Source organism: Merops nubicus, unplaced genomic scaffold (genome assembly GCF_000691845.1).
Source record: "Merops nubicus isolate BGI_N331 unplaced genomic scaffold, ASM69184v1 scaffold18253, whole genome shotgun sequence".
Taxonomy (NCBI): domain Eukaryota; kingdom Metazoa; phylum Chordata; class Aves; order Coraciiformes; family Meropidae; genus Merops; species Merops nubicus.
In genome coordinates this window covers 5,126-13,627 of record NW_008598443.1, presented here as the reverse complement: position 1 = coordinate 13,627, position 8,502 = coordinate 5,126, and positions in this window count along the sequence as shown.

The following is an 8,502-nucleotide window of genomic DNA, read 5'->3' as shown; positions in this document are numbered from 1 at the left end:
ATACCAATGAAAATCCTCCCTGTGCTCACACTAGTAAGTCAAGGGAGAAGCAAGAAAAACAATAGGCTTTGTATATAGTAAGGTCTTTAATGCACCGTGTAATTAACCCATGAACACACTGCAGAAGGTAGCGCTCATACACGGTTTCCTAGGATTAAAATAAAGATCCTGTCTTTGATAGAAGGAATAAAATACCTTAACCTAGCTATGGTGAAACTGCTTGGGGTAACATGCTGTAGAGCCTCGTAGACACCTGCTTATAGCAGTTCATTTTCACAGGGACAGAAATGTAACATTATTTCCTACTGTCCACGTCTTAGGATTTCCTTTTTGAACTGCCTCTTTTTAAAGCACCTTGCAGAAAAACCATTAGACTATCATGACTTCAGCCTAGCCAAACTAATGCTGGAAGTAGATGTACTATCTTAAGGTAAGAAGACAGACCTAATTAAGAGTTCTTCAGAACAATCCTTTTCCCACACAGACATTGCACAACCATTGCAGTGTGTGCTGGGACACAGTAGCATGTTACTCAGTACGTGCAGATGATGGAGAGGAGACCTAATGAGCATGCCTTTTAGCATGGTCTGCTCCCAGCTATTCTGTCAAGCTTTATTTGAATGACCTAAAGGTAGGTCACCTGTAAATTGCTTGTGTAATAGCTATTCATACTGTCTAAGGCTTCTGGGATTGGTCAAAGGACTCTCTGTAGTTATAGTTTGTGCGTGTTTAATACAATCTACTGAAGGGCTAATTGAGGAAAAAAAAGGCTCAGAAGGAAATAAATTATAGCAGTTCATGGAGTTGTTACGTCAATATGATAGAGAATGTGCTACCCCACAATGGAAAGCTAATTATTTTCCTGCCATGGCAGCTTCCTAACTAGATATATTGCTAATGAATGGATTAGATGGAGGTTTGGCAGACACAGACATGAGTGAATGATTGCTTTTAAGACCAGTTCGTGCTGATGATGAGGTCAAGCCAGGTAATGATTATGATAACTTAGAGGCAATTCTTCATCTATTATTCAGTGTATATCTCTCTTTTTCCATAGATATTTAAATCTAATTATACATGTACATCCCTAAGCAGTCATGCATACAGCTGGAATATGTGAGGAAGTCTCATTACCTAGTTTGTAGTGTAAACATAAAATCTGCAGGTTGGGTTTTAATTTCAGTGTGTTTAAATAAGGTATGTTTTCCTTCTCTCATGGCTGTCATGTTTTGCTGCAGTTGGGTAAGCTGCTAAAACATGAAAAAGTCATCGGGTATGAACAGTGGGGGAAGTGAGGTCCAGGTGTGTTGCCAAAGGCTGCCTGGCTTGCTGGAAAGCAGGCATTCAAATACGCTGCTTATATACCTGTGGTGCTGAAAAATAACCATTTCCTTGATTTTTCTTGCTGGCAGCTCATTCAGTAGAGTAGTTTTACCCATTTTACAGTTTTTATTACAAGGAGGTGATCTCTTTATCAGTATGAGAAGACTTCTTAATTTCGTATCAGTTGTGCATTTAATCTTCAATTCTTCGTGTTAAGTTTGTTCTGACAGCTGATTCTTTCTGGTGAAAATAACTGGAGAGTCAAGTCAATTATCTTGAAATACGTAGGTTTGTATTTGTGCCTAGGTATGACTGGTTAGGCTTTGACTGAGAGGTCTGTCGTGGTGCATGCTCCCTCAGGGACCTGGTGCTCTCCCATTGGCTGTGCTGCTGTCTGTGCAACCTGCTATGGCTGCTCACCAGAAGGTGCTTTCATGAAAATCCCTGTGGTATCAGCTAGGCGAGGAGCAGTCTGGAAGCCTTTACAGTCCTTGAAGCAAGTTTTGGGCAGAGCAGAAGTTTTGTGGACTCTGATTTTGAGGAGTTCTACCAGAGGCAAATATTCAGGATGGGCAGTTGACAGAAAGTGAAAATTTCCCCTGACCCAAGTCATGTTAGGGTACATGACATACACAGATTAGAACACCTGGACAATGCAAAAGGGAACTTTATATAGTCAGAGAACATAAAATCCACTTATATTTACCCCAATCTAGGATCAGCTCCAGAGGTGGTTCTCAACCTTTGAGGTACAGCTGGCAGATTTCTAGCCTCCTGACTATATTCTCTGCACATGTGTGTGTGTGTGTACACGTATGCTACAGGGGTCATCAAACACCATGCTTAGTGAAAGCATTTTCAGCTTTTGAAACTCCTCTCAAGATGGTTCCCTACAGTGGGCCTGTAGCCAAGACCCTTGTGCTTCACCTCCCAGGCACTGGGCACAAACTTTTTAGCAAGGCCTGTTGTGATAGGGCAAGCAGTAATGGTTTTCAACTGAAAGAGGGGGATTTGGACTAGATATAAGGAAGAATTTTTTTTGTGGTGAAATACTGTAACAGGTTGCCCAGAGAGGTGTTAGATGCCCCATCCCTGGAAACATTCAAGGTGAGGTTGGACGGGGCTCTGGGCAACCTGAACTAGTTAAAGATGTCCCTGCCCACAGCAGGGAGGCTAGACTAGATAACCTATAGAGGTCCCTTCTAATCCAAACTGTTCTCCGATTCTACATGCAAAGACAGTAAGGTGGGCTGTGCACTGGGGTGGCAGCTGCAGCTTCCTCACTGCTTTCTTGGGACAAGGCAGTTGGCAACTTGCTGTAACATGCTTATCCTTCCATCTGGACTGTACTGAAATGGATGGATGGGTGAAATAAATGCTCCCATGGGTGCACAGACCATCACACCCTCGTTTTGCAGAGAAATCTGCAGGAGTACTGTACCAAGATCTGCAAAGCATTACAGGAGAAGGTTACTTTAGTATTACAGTCCCTGAGATGAAAGATGGTATTTTGACTGGCTGCCTGAAGATGGGGGCAGTTGTCATGACATTAGTTGTGCTGGCTTACACTGTAATAGATTTGTTACAATTATGAGGCTCAATAACTAGTGTTTGTATTTCCATTTTATTGTCTTTTCCTCTTTTTAATAAGTGAAAACAGAGGTTTCATAACCTTTAATCATAAAATATCTACTGACTTTGATGCTTCACCCATAACTCACCCATGACTGTAATTGATCCACATGAGTTGGAAGACTCTCCTTGGCTGCATGCCTCTTGCAGTGGGGCTAGCAATGGATTGAAGATGCAAGAACAAGCTCCATAATTAGTAGCATGAGCATAGATTCCCAATTGCACAGGCCCTTAAAAAGGTAAATTCCTACCCTTTATCACTAGAGGTCAGTATTAAAGTAATTTTAAGGTCAAATCTCTTCTTACTGAGTAGTGGATTGTCTTAAATTCAGGCTGTGGATGGTTGTGGCACAGATGGGACTCGAATGAAATGAGTGAATTATTGAGCTGAAGTGTACCGAGTACATACAGTGTACAAACAAATGTACATACATTCTTGTAACCCCTCTTGCTTTGATGGAGTGACCTGCTGATTTATCTCCAGATCAATGACAAGATTATTTGATCTAATACCTTTTGTTTTCCCTCTCTGCTTACTTGCCTGCTTTATAATTAAAAATCTGTGTTCCTTTTTAAATTTGTGGGTTAGTTCATTAGTGGAGTTGCAACTGAATAGCTGTTAAAATTACTTTCAGCTGAGGGTTGGGAGCAGATGTTAGAAACACAGGTACTGTTGTGATTCTGTTGTGATTCACTGTGTTTTGCACATAAGCAGATGGATATATAGGAAGTGGTGTCCATGTGCATAAGTCCATCTTGTGTGGAGTCAGAGACAAAACATCCTCACCAAAGCCCTGCCTCTAACTTTGGCATAGTCACCTTTGAATATCCCAGGCAAAGAAGAACTGTATGTAAAAGACGTATCTTGCTGCAGGTTGAGTATTTGGTTATTTTGATTTTTAGAATATGTGTGTTCTGTTAAAATAAGTACTAGCTTCTGATGCCAGATTTTCCCTTGTGGAACTAATGTATGCGTATGTAAGTCTCTAACGACAAGATGGATCCATTTATGCAACAAGGTCGAGTCTGTGGCCAAGTGGAGCTACATGCCTGTGTTGGGGGACATCACGTGCTTGTAGGCTGTGCTCATAGAAAGTGTCTGGACAAACTAAATTTTTGGCTTCGTGAGAATGCCAGGCCATGGGGGAAGAGATGCTGACAGTTGCTGCAGCTCACTGAGGCAGTGCTAATCTCCATGGGAGTGGTGGGACTCTTGAGCTGCTGTTATCTTCTCTCTGTGAACTGCCAGTGTTGCTTGTCTTTGGGGTTGCTCTGTTCATAGCAGATTACACTTCGCAGTAGTTGGTACTGTGTCTAATCTTGTCTGGTTTAGGGCATATTAGCATGGAAAAGAATTACATGACATGACAATGCCTGGAAAATAACAGAGTAGCCTCGTGTGACTGTAATTATTCATTCATATGGGTTTGGACATTATGGTACACACTGAGGAAGGAAAAATAGACTTGCTGTGGAAGGGAAGGAAACCTCCCTGAGTGAAGGGAGAGTGCACTGTCTTGTCTGGCCTTTGTAACTCTAAAATAATGAACTTATTTTCAAGCACAAGATCATTTCATTATGTTTACCTTTATAATTCCAGATAAAATAATGTTATTTAATAGGTGTCATGCCTTCCATTTATGGAAGGTGAAATGGCATTTGCATTTTGTGCTGTCTTAAAGCCTTGACTTCCCAAAATTGTTTTAGTGTGACAAACCATCCTCAGTGATAATTAAAGAGAGAATAGCTTAGCATACATGCATATATATGTGCTTTCACCATTTTCATAGAAAGACAGCTGAGTAGTTCCCAGCAGTGAACTCTCAGTGCCTGTTTCCATAAAGAAAATTCAAGAAATACCCAAATCCCAATGATTTCAGCCCTCACGGGATTCACTCACAGGAATACCAGGCTGCTAGATGAGTCAGTATAGATGGGGTTCCATGGATTTTTTTTTTGAGTTTGATAACATGACACAGATTTATTCAGTCAACCTCTTTTTCTGGGGTGTTTTTGTTAGGAAGGTCAGTGATCTATCTGAGTCTAATTATCCCATCTGGCAAGTGTGCTTGAGGCACACAAGTTTGCTGCAGTTCACAGGCACAAAGAAATGAGGTGGTTAGCATGTTATTTATTCGGCTCTGACTCCTCAGCCTCCTCAGCTGGATGGAGCGGTATCTGCTGGCAGCTGCATGGCCCAGGGTGCCCTTAGTTGTGGCTCTGGGAAAGGACTCGAGTTTAGATCTCCAGCTTTAGGAGGAGAACTTCCTCTACTGCTCTGCTAGTAGGACTCTAGTTTTCTGGGAGGTTTTTTGGGGGTTTTTTTTGTTTTTTTTTTTTTCAAAATCATTCTTTTAATGATCCTAGAGGACAGTTAGAAGCTGTGTGTTGATTCAGAACTTACTTTCAGTTTTTCAGAGGTTTCTTCTTCAGGTATCATTGAAGCGTTAGGTGGGCTTTTCAAAGAGACCTTCATATCTTCAAGCTGCAGCATCATACAGCTACCATTGGCTATATTAAGTCCTTATGCAGACCTCCACGAGCACAATATGTAGTTAGCCAAACCATCTCCAATGCAGTTCAGCCACATGGTGACTCTGTAACACATAGAAGTAGTGCTGGACAAAAGTGTCAGTGGAGCGTGTACCATGTCCATGGTCTTACACGCACAAGACATGGATGAAAAAAGAAATTCACTTCTTATCTCTTGGGTTATATATTGGCGTACAAACTGCTAGAACCCTCTATTCTTTCCTAGGGCATCCATTCAAAATGCCAGCCAAAATTTATACGGATTACAGGTGGTTATTGGATTTAAACTTTCACCAAGACAATGTGCAAAGCCAAAATCTTCAGAGACATCACTGTTAATGAAGCCACCCAGTCATATGCAATAATATAGATATATATTTAAAGACATCCATTTTCATGCGTCATAATCCTATTTCATCTCTGAAAAGGACGTAATATAATTCTTGCTGGAAAATATTTTAGAGAAATCTATGAATTCAGACAAAGTCTTTTATCTGCTGCTGAGCTATTTCATTAGTGGCTCTTGGCAAAGCAGTGCTGTGTAAAAGGTGACAGTCAGACTGATAAAAATCCAATTTTCTTTGTTTAACCAGGAACAGGTATGGTGTCTGTATTTTCTCTATGAGCTTTGAGGCCGTTGACAGGGTTGAGATAGGTCTGTAGCTATCAGCTCTGCAGCTTGAGTTCTGTCACTGGTCTTTTTCCCACTAGTATAAACTATATGTTTTAGTGGAGGCAGAGAGCAAAGCTGTGCTAAGCTGCAATAAACATTATATGTGCTGGAAAGATAAAAGAAAACGAACTGTTATTGTATCCCAGGAATGTGCTGATATATAGAGGTTTTGAAAAACTATAATAAGGGATGGAAAACTCAAAGGAAAAGCTTGCTGTTTTTTCTTTTTCCCACCTCTGTCTAGAATAATTTGACAGATGAGTAAAACAATGTGCTAGTCCTTGTTATCTCTGTGTTTGCAAACATGCAGACTTGTAGAGAGAGTAAACCCATCTCTTCTGGTGCTGAAGTGAAAATGTGTGAGCTTTTCTAGTGCACTCACTGAAATGTGAAATGTTTCCACAAAAAGCTTAGCATTCCATTATTAGGGAGATAACTCATAAAAAGGCTGGGTTGCCTTGGCTATATGGAACAATGCAACATTGTTTCCTTTCCTGACAAATTTACTTTGGTACACTGGTCCAGTAAGCAATTATAATTGTTCAAAGCATTATTTCTCAATCATCTAAGCTGATCTTTAATTGTGCCAACATCTTAGTTCAAATAGTGCTTAAGGGATTTAAGGAGGGGAGATGGAAGGTATGGGAATGAGAAAAAAATGACAGAAAAGAATGAAGAGGAAGAAAGAATCATAGAATACGAGGCTGGAAGGGACCTCAAGGACCATCTGGGCCAACCTTTCTTGGCAAAAGTACCATCTAGGCAAGATGGCCTGGCAGCCTGTCCAACTGAACCTTAAAAGTGTCCAGCACTGAGGACTCCACCATTTCCCTAGGGGAGATTATTCAAATGGCTAATTGTCCTTGTTGTGAAATGCTTTCCTCTTGTGTCTAATTAGAATCTCCCCAGAAATAACTCATACCCTATTACCCCTTGCCTTTCCATGTAACTCCTTGCAAAGAGGGAGTCTCCATCTTCTTTATAGCCACACTGAGTACTGTAACGTATTTCATCAAACACAAATTTCATCAGGGTACACTTGATCTCATCATCCAGATCACTTATAAAGATATTAAACAATGTTGGGCCCAATATTGATCCCTGGGAGACCCCACTTGTGATAGGGTGCCACTTTGAAAAGGCACTATTTACCATCACACTCGGGGTGCTGCCTGTCAGACAGTTCCCTACCCACTCTGCACAGGCCACTTACCTAGGCCACAACACATCAGTTTCTCTAAGAGCAGGCTGTGGGGAACAAAGCCTTGGAGAAATCCAGGTAGACATCTAAACTCTGTATGAGGAAGCAGTCATCTGCATATTCAAGGAACTTGGTGGATGACATGTGAGCTGCTGTATTGTTTTTCCAAAAAATGTCTGAGTAGTTGTCACCCATAAGGACCAGGTTCTGTTGACTCAAAGCTTGCTTAAGTGACCCACATATTGCTTAATGACTTAGCGTGGAAGTTGGTAGCAGATCGTAGATAGATACAGAGATGCCTACTGTAAGATCCCCCTTGGGAGATGATCCCTCAGATCTTGATTCAGAGCCACCCAAAGGATTTAGAAGGAGTTGAGGAAGGGGAGAGAGGGAGAGTTACACTATGTCACTGTTCTGTCTCCATTCAAGGGCTCAGGGCAGGACCCCGTGGAGCAGAATTTGTGCTCCCCCTCCCTATCCCTTAATTTTCCCCAGATAGAGAGATAAACAAGGGAAGTCAGGAGTAAGAGAGACTTTGCACCGATTAGAAGTTAATAAAAATAAAGTATATTATTTAACAGGGAACAGGAAGCAAGAAGGGAGGTCGATATATACCTATACAAAGATGGGAGGAAAACAAAGTAATCACAAGGTATACAAAACCTGATCTCGGATGGTGCAGGATTGCTCAGAACCACATGGATGCAGCCCCGCTGTGCTCTCCCTCCCCCCCAAAAAAAATGCAGCACCCACTTCCTGCCTCTTTAAAAGAGTGTGGAGAGGAAGGGGGAGGGAACAACCACTTCCCCCCTGGGACCCTCAGGGTCCTAGTTGTCGCCCGTCCAGTCCCCAGGCCTCAAACCACAACAGTCACACTGAAAGAAGAGGTTGTATACTCATAGTGAGGTAGGCAAGAGGTGCTTGTATCTTCAGTCTGATGTATGTTCTTGTTCTTTGTGTTTGTGGGGAGAGGAATATAGCTGGGTCAAGTCCAGATGTTCGCAGGTGAAGAATAAGAGCGTGAGGCACGGAAAGCAGAGCCATGGTGGCTGTGTATTCTGTACAGACCTGCAGCTGCTTCGCTGGCTGTAACCGTGCAAGGCAGACTGGAGTAAACTGCATGGTGCATGTATCTCTGTCT